Source organism: Carya illinoinensis, chromosome 1 (assembly GCF_018687715.1).
Source record: "Carya illinoinensis cultivar Pawnee chromosome 1, C.illinoinensisPawnee_v1, whole genome shotgun sequence".
NCBI classification, from domain to species: domain Eukaryota; kingdom Viridiplantae; phylum Streptophyta; class Magnoliopsida; order Fagales; family Juglandaceae; genus Carya; species Carya illinoinensis.
Window position 1 is genome coordinate 21,410,001 of NC_056752.1, and position 8,034 is coordinate 21,418,034.

An 8,034-nucleotide genomic window follows, 5' to 3' on the forward strand; every position below is an offset into this window, starting at 1 on the left:
AGTGTCACAAATCTCCAAAAACATAGCCAAATGAATATTGGGATCATCCAGTGGCGATCCGCTGAATTGAGCCTGCTGCACTATGCTAATCAAAGCTGGTTTGAGCTCAAAGTTGTTGGCATTGATTGGCTGGCGCATTATGCTCGAGTAATTTCCATTCACAACTGGCCGCACATAGTCCTTCAAGGTGCGTGGTAGTACCTCACGATCTTCTTCAGCCATAGCTAGTATCTTATTTCTTTTTAGTGATCTAAGAGTTCTTTCAATCTCTGGATCAACAGGAATAATGTCACGAGATCTAGTACGGCGCATCCAATGTCAAAAACACACCTGTAGAACAAATTAAAACAAAATTCTAAATTAAGACCAAGATTACTTTGTATCGATATTGACAAAAAGAATAAGAATAAATCAATCCCCGGCAACGGCGCCAAAAACTTGACCGGTGCAAAACTGCAAATGCACAGTATCGTAGTTTTATAATAAAGTGGTAAGAAGAGTATCGTCCTCAGGGATTGGTACCTTAATCTTGCCAAATACCAAAATTATACTAATCTCAATTTTATCTAGAGGAATCGCTAAGGTTTTTGTAGTTGCAAATAAAACTAGATCAACTCGAAGAGAAATAAGCAAAGAAAATAAAACTGACTTTCAAAGATCAAATTCAATAGGGAAGAAAACTTCTTGGAATTCGATTTCACCATAATTCTTCACTATGCTTTTCTCATCCAGCTAATTTAACTTAAACCTCTTTTGTCTATTAGCAAATCTCTAATTCATCCAAAAGCCTCTTTCGATAGTCAATTGCAAGTGATTCTAGTTTATCAATTCACACAAGAGTATGCAAATTAAATAATCAAGAACGCAATAAGACCAATGATTTAATTACTACACAGGTTCATACAAGTCTTTTGATCTCTATACTTACCTATGCTGAAATATCCAAAATCTACCTTATGATTCCCTCTTTCGATAGCAAATCACAAGATTAATAATCATCTAATCAATGGCCAGTTAATTAGAAGCATTAAACTCAGAATAAATCAGATAAACAAAGAGAGAATTGCATTAAATTAGCATGGACAAACAAGCATAGTTCGGAAATAGGTTACATCGTTTTCCTAGAATAAAGAAAATTTAGCTCATACTAGAAATGGAATTCAACATAAACGAATTCACCATAATTGTTCTGAGAAGATGGGAAGAAGAAAATAAACACTGAAAAATCCTCCTTGCAGCCTCAACTCGTCGTCAAAAGCTCAAGGGAACGATTCAACGCTTTTCTCCCGTCCGTGCTCGTGTATGAATCCAACGTACGTGCAATAAATTGAAATTCCGTCTCCAAAACAAATGATTTGAATCCCTCTAGCTATGTTTTTCTCTCCCAAAGAGTGTTCTCCAGTCAAAACTCTCGGCTCTAGAGTGAAAAAATGGCTTTTATATGGTCCCACGGCGGAAAACCTAAAATCTGTCAAAATACGATGTTCGCTCGAGCGGGGTGTCGAGCGCGTGTCGAGCGTTCGACTCTGCCTGATTTCGCTCGAGCGTCCTATCGAGCACATATCGACCGTTCGACTCTGCCTGATTTCGCTTGATCGGCCAATGTCTCTGCTCGAGCGATCTTCGTTTTTCAGCAACCCGCTCGAGCTCCCTGTCGAGCGGCAGTCGAGCGTTTGAATCTGCCTGAATTCGCTTGAGCGGCCAAAAGCCTCCGCTCGAGCGAACTTGTAAAATCTGCAATATGAAATTTTGCAAGCCATCAGCCCCCCCAGTCTCTCTCTCTCTTCTCTCTCCTCACCCACGCCGGAAACGGTTCCACCCTCGACCCGCCGCCGTCCGGCCGCCGTGGTCGACACCACCCCCACCATCCTCTTCGTCTCCCTCCGACGCACCACCCCTCCGAACCTCAGCCCCATCCAGCCGGCCGTTTGGCCGGAAAACGCCCAACAAAGCCGCACGGTTTTTCCTCCGTTCCGCCGCCGTTTGCACTGTGACGTTGCTTTTCCGCCGCCGTTTGCACAGTGAATTTTCACTGTGACGTTGCTTTTCCGCCGCCGTTTGCAACGCCGCTTGTTTTCTAAAATTACCGTATAGCGCTGTAAGTATTTTCCAAACCCTATTTTCAGATTTAAATATATATCGCTCATTCAATTTATTTATTGTTGTTGGTTGTTGATTCCGGACTGAGTCCGAGGAGTTTCGGGGGTCGGATGGATGGAGGACGGAGTTGTCTGTTTAATTGTTTTATGTTGTTTGATTATTTTATTATGCATTGTTATGGCATTGCATGGTGCATGCACGTGTGTTTGTGGAATTGTGTGAAAAGCCTGTGTATTGGCGTGAGTGGTTTTACGGGTGCGTGTGTATCACGACCCCAAGCCGGGATGGGGTATTATCCCGGTGGAGCTCCCCTGGTCACTCGGGAGCGGAATAAACTGAGTGATGTCCCCTGAGTTGTCGCTAGACGACGGGAGCGGGGGCTAGGGGTTGCTTGGCTACGAACGCGCCGGGCGCGGAACCGGGCATCGCCCTACGCACCGACTCCGTGGCCCTTCGCTGGTGAGGGCTAGAGGATGCTTGGCTACGCACGCGCGGGGCGCGAAACTGGGCATCACTTGTTAGGTGTCACACGCGTGGTGGTACTCTGCGGTGTGGCACTGGAGCCAGGGTGTGCGGATGACCCCTAGGGGAGGTCATGGTGCATGCGGTTAAAATTGGATAATGGTTTGAGAGGCCAAATGGGACTTTTGGCGTGGTATTGGGCCAAATGGACTTTTGGCGTGGTATTGGGCCAAATGGACTTTTGTCGAGATATTGGGCCAAATGTGACTTTTGGCGTGTTAGTTAGAAAGGTTGTGTGTTTTTGGGCCAAATGGGTTTTTGACGTGTGTGGAAAACTTGTGTTTTATGGGCTTTGTGCATTGGGCATGTTTCATGCATCTTGTTTGAGTTTTATGTGTTTTTATCTGGTAGTGTTTGGGTTTTACTTACCTGCGGTACCATTCTTGGTTCCGTAGCTTTTGGTGCAGAGTTAGAGGACGAAGAGGAGGAGGCTGAGCCCGAGGATGCGGCTCCGCTGGGTTGCTGATGCTATGTTTTATATTTGTTTAAAACTGTATTTGTGTTTTTGTAATATTTTATCTATGTACGTTTTAAACAGCTTGTATTACGTTAAGAAAAATTCTGGTACTTAGTTATGACTTTCGTTATCCGCTGCGTGTTCTTTCGTGCACATTTGTTGCCTTTGCACACACTCGGCACCCGTCGATAGGATGGTGACCCGGGTTGTCACCATCCAGACGCCTCGATTTCCCCGTGTTCGGGCGTGGGGATTTGGGGGCGTCACACCTATGCATACTAGTGTGTTAGGGAAAGTTTGGGGAGCGAGATAAGATAAGAATTTTATGAATAATAGTGAGATGGTTTAAGTTGAGTATTTTTTAGATTTTGGTAAGGGAGAGAGAAAAGGCTGAATAAAAAATATTATAAAGTTAAAACATTGTAAGAATATGGTTTTATAATATTATTTTTATTTGAAGATTTAAAAAGTTGGAATTATTTTTTATTTAAAAATTTGAAAAAGTTATAATGATTAGTTTAAAAATTCTATATTTAAATTATGTTTGAGAATAAGATGAAATGAGATCATATGAGAATTTTGTATCTCATTTTAAGCCCTGAACTTACCCTTAGTTTCTCCAAGAAGGAAGATGAAGAGAGAGACACACGCCACTTGGCAAGAATGCATGGGATGTTTAGGATTTCTAGAATGGTCTCATGATGAAGGAGAGTTAAAATTTGGACCATAGCAAGGAGTCGCCACTTGTCTTTTATGCAAATGAGTCCCTTACGTTCCCAAGAGAAGTAGTCATTGAAGAGAGAAAATGGAAGTTTCGGCTAAGGGTAAGAATGGGCCACTTGCTACTCATGCAAGGGTTTACTTGTGGCTCTTCATTTTTCTAGTAGAATTAATGATGGAAGAGAGAAGAAGTGCAAGAGGACATTAAAATAGGACCATTAATGGCCGACGACCATATAAGAGGGAAGGGGAAGATCAAGAGTCATTTGTGTATTTTCAGCTTTACTCTCATTCTCCCTCCTCTTTTTTCTTGCCCAACCCTAACAAGCCAAGCATCATTTTCTCTCAATCCAAACACCATTCTCATTCATCCAAGGGAAGGAAGATTCAAGGAGCCCTTGTAGAGATTAGCATGGTAAGGAAGCTCCACTTTATTCTTTGTCTAACTCGCATCGTGAAAGTACCAGGGGAGGGGAAGTTTTGAGGTTTTGGGTATGAAGGGAGAAGGCACTTGTATTTTGGTGTGATGGAAGTGGTACGGAAGAGAAAAGAAGTAAGACTTGTTTTCGACCATGAAAGGGTGGCCATGCTTAAACTCTATTGAGTATGGTCTTGCCTCTAGGGTTTTTCTAGAACCCAAATCTTTGATGGCAAAATGAATGGGAATGAACCCTTTGAATGATTAAGTTATATTTGTCCATCAATAGGGTTTCATGGAATATTTTTTTTTTTTTTTTGTCTAGTCACTATATGACGAAACATGATCTAGAATGCCATGCACATGTTTAGAAACTCTTGGCCAATAGGGCTTTTCACACACAAGTGTGTCTTTGTTATACATCAAGCACACATGATCATTAGGGTTTTGTTCTTACAAGACTGAATTTATCACACTTGGCCACTAGGGTTTTGAAAGGGGACTTAATGTCATTCAACCCTAGGGTTTTCTAGTCGTGTATATATGTGCATGTCAATCACAAGATAAGGGAAAAGAACAAAGAAAGAAAATGGGAATAGATCGATGACCTTAAAAACCAATGATGGTTAGATATTTAACCTCCAAGTGCATGGATCACATGCTTGGATTTTAGCCTTTTGACTTCAAGAATATAATATTTAGGATATATACTTTCAACTTGCATGATCATTGGTATTCTTTTGCATTGGAAGATTTGTAAGTTAGCATCTAACTTACTCTTGGATAATATATTTATCTATTTGTGTAAACCTTGCATCCATGTTATTTGTATTGTTTGATGAATTGTTTAACTCTCAAATGTCACATGGTACGATAGATTTCCACCATTGTATGACTAATCTTTCATGATATGGCCAATTTATGCTTGCTGAAATTTTGGTGTAAATGACATGCTCGACCATAATATGTAGTTTTACTTGCCAGGTTGAATCATCATCAGTTATGCCTATGTATATGTATTCGAATGTCCTAATTATTTCAAGTTGTCCTCATGTTGCATTCATCACATATTGAGCATAAGAATATGCCATGTTTATATGAAAAGTTTACATGAAAAGTTTCTAAGTTATATAAAAGAAGTTACACGTCACATGTTTACAAGTTGTGCATTAAAAGAAAAGGTTTTGACAAAGCATATCCTAAGGGAATTCCCATACCTACTCTAGAGTGATTAAATTAGAGTGGTAATCCTTAGGTCGATAAAGTACAATCAATAGATTTCAAATAGGTTCTTTTTAAAGGATTCCATATCTTATTGAAAGCTCATGGTAAAGGCATGTCGATCTACATGAGCATCTCTGTATATGACGTACTCACACCCAGTCAAAGGGCCGATATGTGATGCCCCTAATCTCTGCTTGGGATAGAACAGAGACTTAGAGCGTTGGGACATGTAACATAAAGTTACATAACCCCGTTCATGATAGTTAATATGTAATGCATCCTATAAATATATTTAGCAGTATGCAATAACCACACCGGAAAATGGGTGACTAAGAAGTAGTTATGCTAAAATTAACTAAAAACATCCCAATGTCATTGATAACCATCATAAGTTCAAATCATAAGGTAGTATAATCTTAGTACAATTATTCTTGATAATAAGTCTCTATGGCTAAATCAACTACTTCATGCATTCTAATGCATGAAGGATTATTAGAGCTATAAACATCAAGATGAGGTCTAATCTTTTGTTTATATCAGGCTCCTCTTCAATCAGTTGGGTCCATTGGTCCATTTGATCTGTCCTCATTGGATCGTGACACAACTTCTATCATTTCATAGGTCCATAAGGGGTGAGATTTACTTGAAATTTTAGTAAGTTAAACAAACAATTTGCACAAATATAAATTATACATGATAAATGATAAATATGAAATGCATATGATGTTAAAAAATCAGTATATGCCTCCCATCTAGATTCCTCAACATTTTCAGAAAAACTGAGACACACATTTTCTTACAGAGAATATTTTTCACTTCAACTGCCAAAAACACAATATTTATCATTATTAGCAAATCACATTTAATCATAACATTAACATTATAACGTATGGTATCATCACAGTTCCCCATATGCACTATGAGTACCTATTGGTGACCATAGTACACTAATGTTGAAACTATGTTGCTAGTAGACTCGTTCTCAATGCATTGGTAACATAACATAAACACCCACTAGTCTTAAATGTCATAACTTTTGACTTTGCTTAGACGCTCATTGAAAGAACCCATTCGAAGCCTATTGATTGTTCTTCGTCAATTTAGGAGTTATCACTCAATTTTTATTTACTCTAGAGTGAACATAGGAGTTCTATTAAGATAATTTTCCCATCCTAGCCTTTTAGGTCATGATAAAATTTATTTTTATACTATGCTTGAAAAGTATAGTTCATGACATGTGTATATGTAGCAAGTTTGTTACGTAAGAATGACATTTATAAGCAACATGATAAAAATGGTGAAAATTTCACATGTCATGTGAGTAGATAGTTATGTACTCAATGTATCATATAACATGATGTTTCATGCTCAAAATGATAATTATAAAATGAATGACTTTTATCAATAAATCATAAATAACTTATCAAAGTGTAAGTTAGAGGTCAATTTACAAACTTTCCAACTTTAGAGAATTGAAGTGCCTGTAGTCAAAGTTATACTAAGTTAGGATTTGAACTATTAAGGAAGATATTCAAAATTAAAATTACAAAACTGCCCCTATACTTGGCAAAGTTTCCACTAAGACCCTAAATTTCACTATTTGCATATGGGCTCCAAAATTCACCAAAATTCACAAATCTCATAATTTTTATGTTCTAAAATCATCATCTATGCCCTTAGAATTGCAAGATTCAAAGCACAACTATGTCAAACTTTCCCAACCCATGACATGCATCCCTTTAAGGCCTACGTGTGATTTCATTCTATTTAATCTCTATGGATGCATGTGTACTCAAATTCATCAAGTGCAAACTATAATTATAACCTTAGTGTCAAATTAAAAGCTTAGGCTAAGATTATACAAGTTCATCCCAACACTTAAGCATGGATTAAAGCCAAATTACCACTAAAGCCTCCATTAAGCATATGCATGATGTTTCTTGCTTTTCTTTTCCCAAGGAATATTTAGAACCTAATTAAATCATGCATTTTCATTCTTATCCCAATCACAAGGTTTTTATAATTTCTCATTATTCAAGCCTAAGAAAATTAATCAAAACTTGATGAATTAAACTTAAACTAAGCAAAACCAAAACATGCTTGATGATCAACACAAGATATGAGTTTAAAACCTATCATGGCATGCTTTCAACCCCAAATTTAAACTTTCAAAAATCATTACAAGATATTAGTGGATCATATAAAATTATATCAAGACATGCCATGACTAAAATTCAACCTAGAGCAATTTATTTCATCAAAACACCAAATCTAGCCCGGTTTGATATTAGCATGCTAAACCTTGATTAAATTAAATCAAAATCTCATTCTTTGTGATATAAATTAAACTTAATATGCTATTCTGATACTTAGAAAGAGATTAAGTAAGAATACTGATTACGCCCAAAGAATAACGCGGTAGTTTTAACACAGCTTGGGGTGTAGATTCTATAGGAAAGCAAATTAAAAGAATAGCAAAAATGAACAAAGAAACTGAAGAAAAATATTAAATAATTAATGGAGAAAAAAGATTAATTTTAAATGAAAATTGAAGTGAAGCAAAGTTACTAACAGAAGAAATAATCAAATTGAT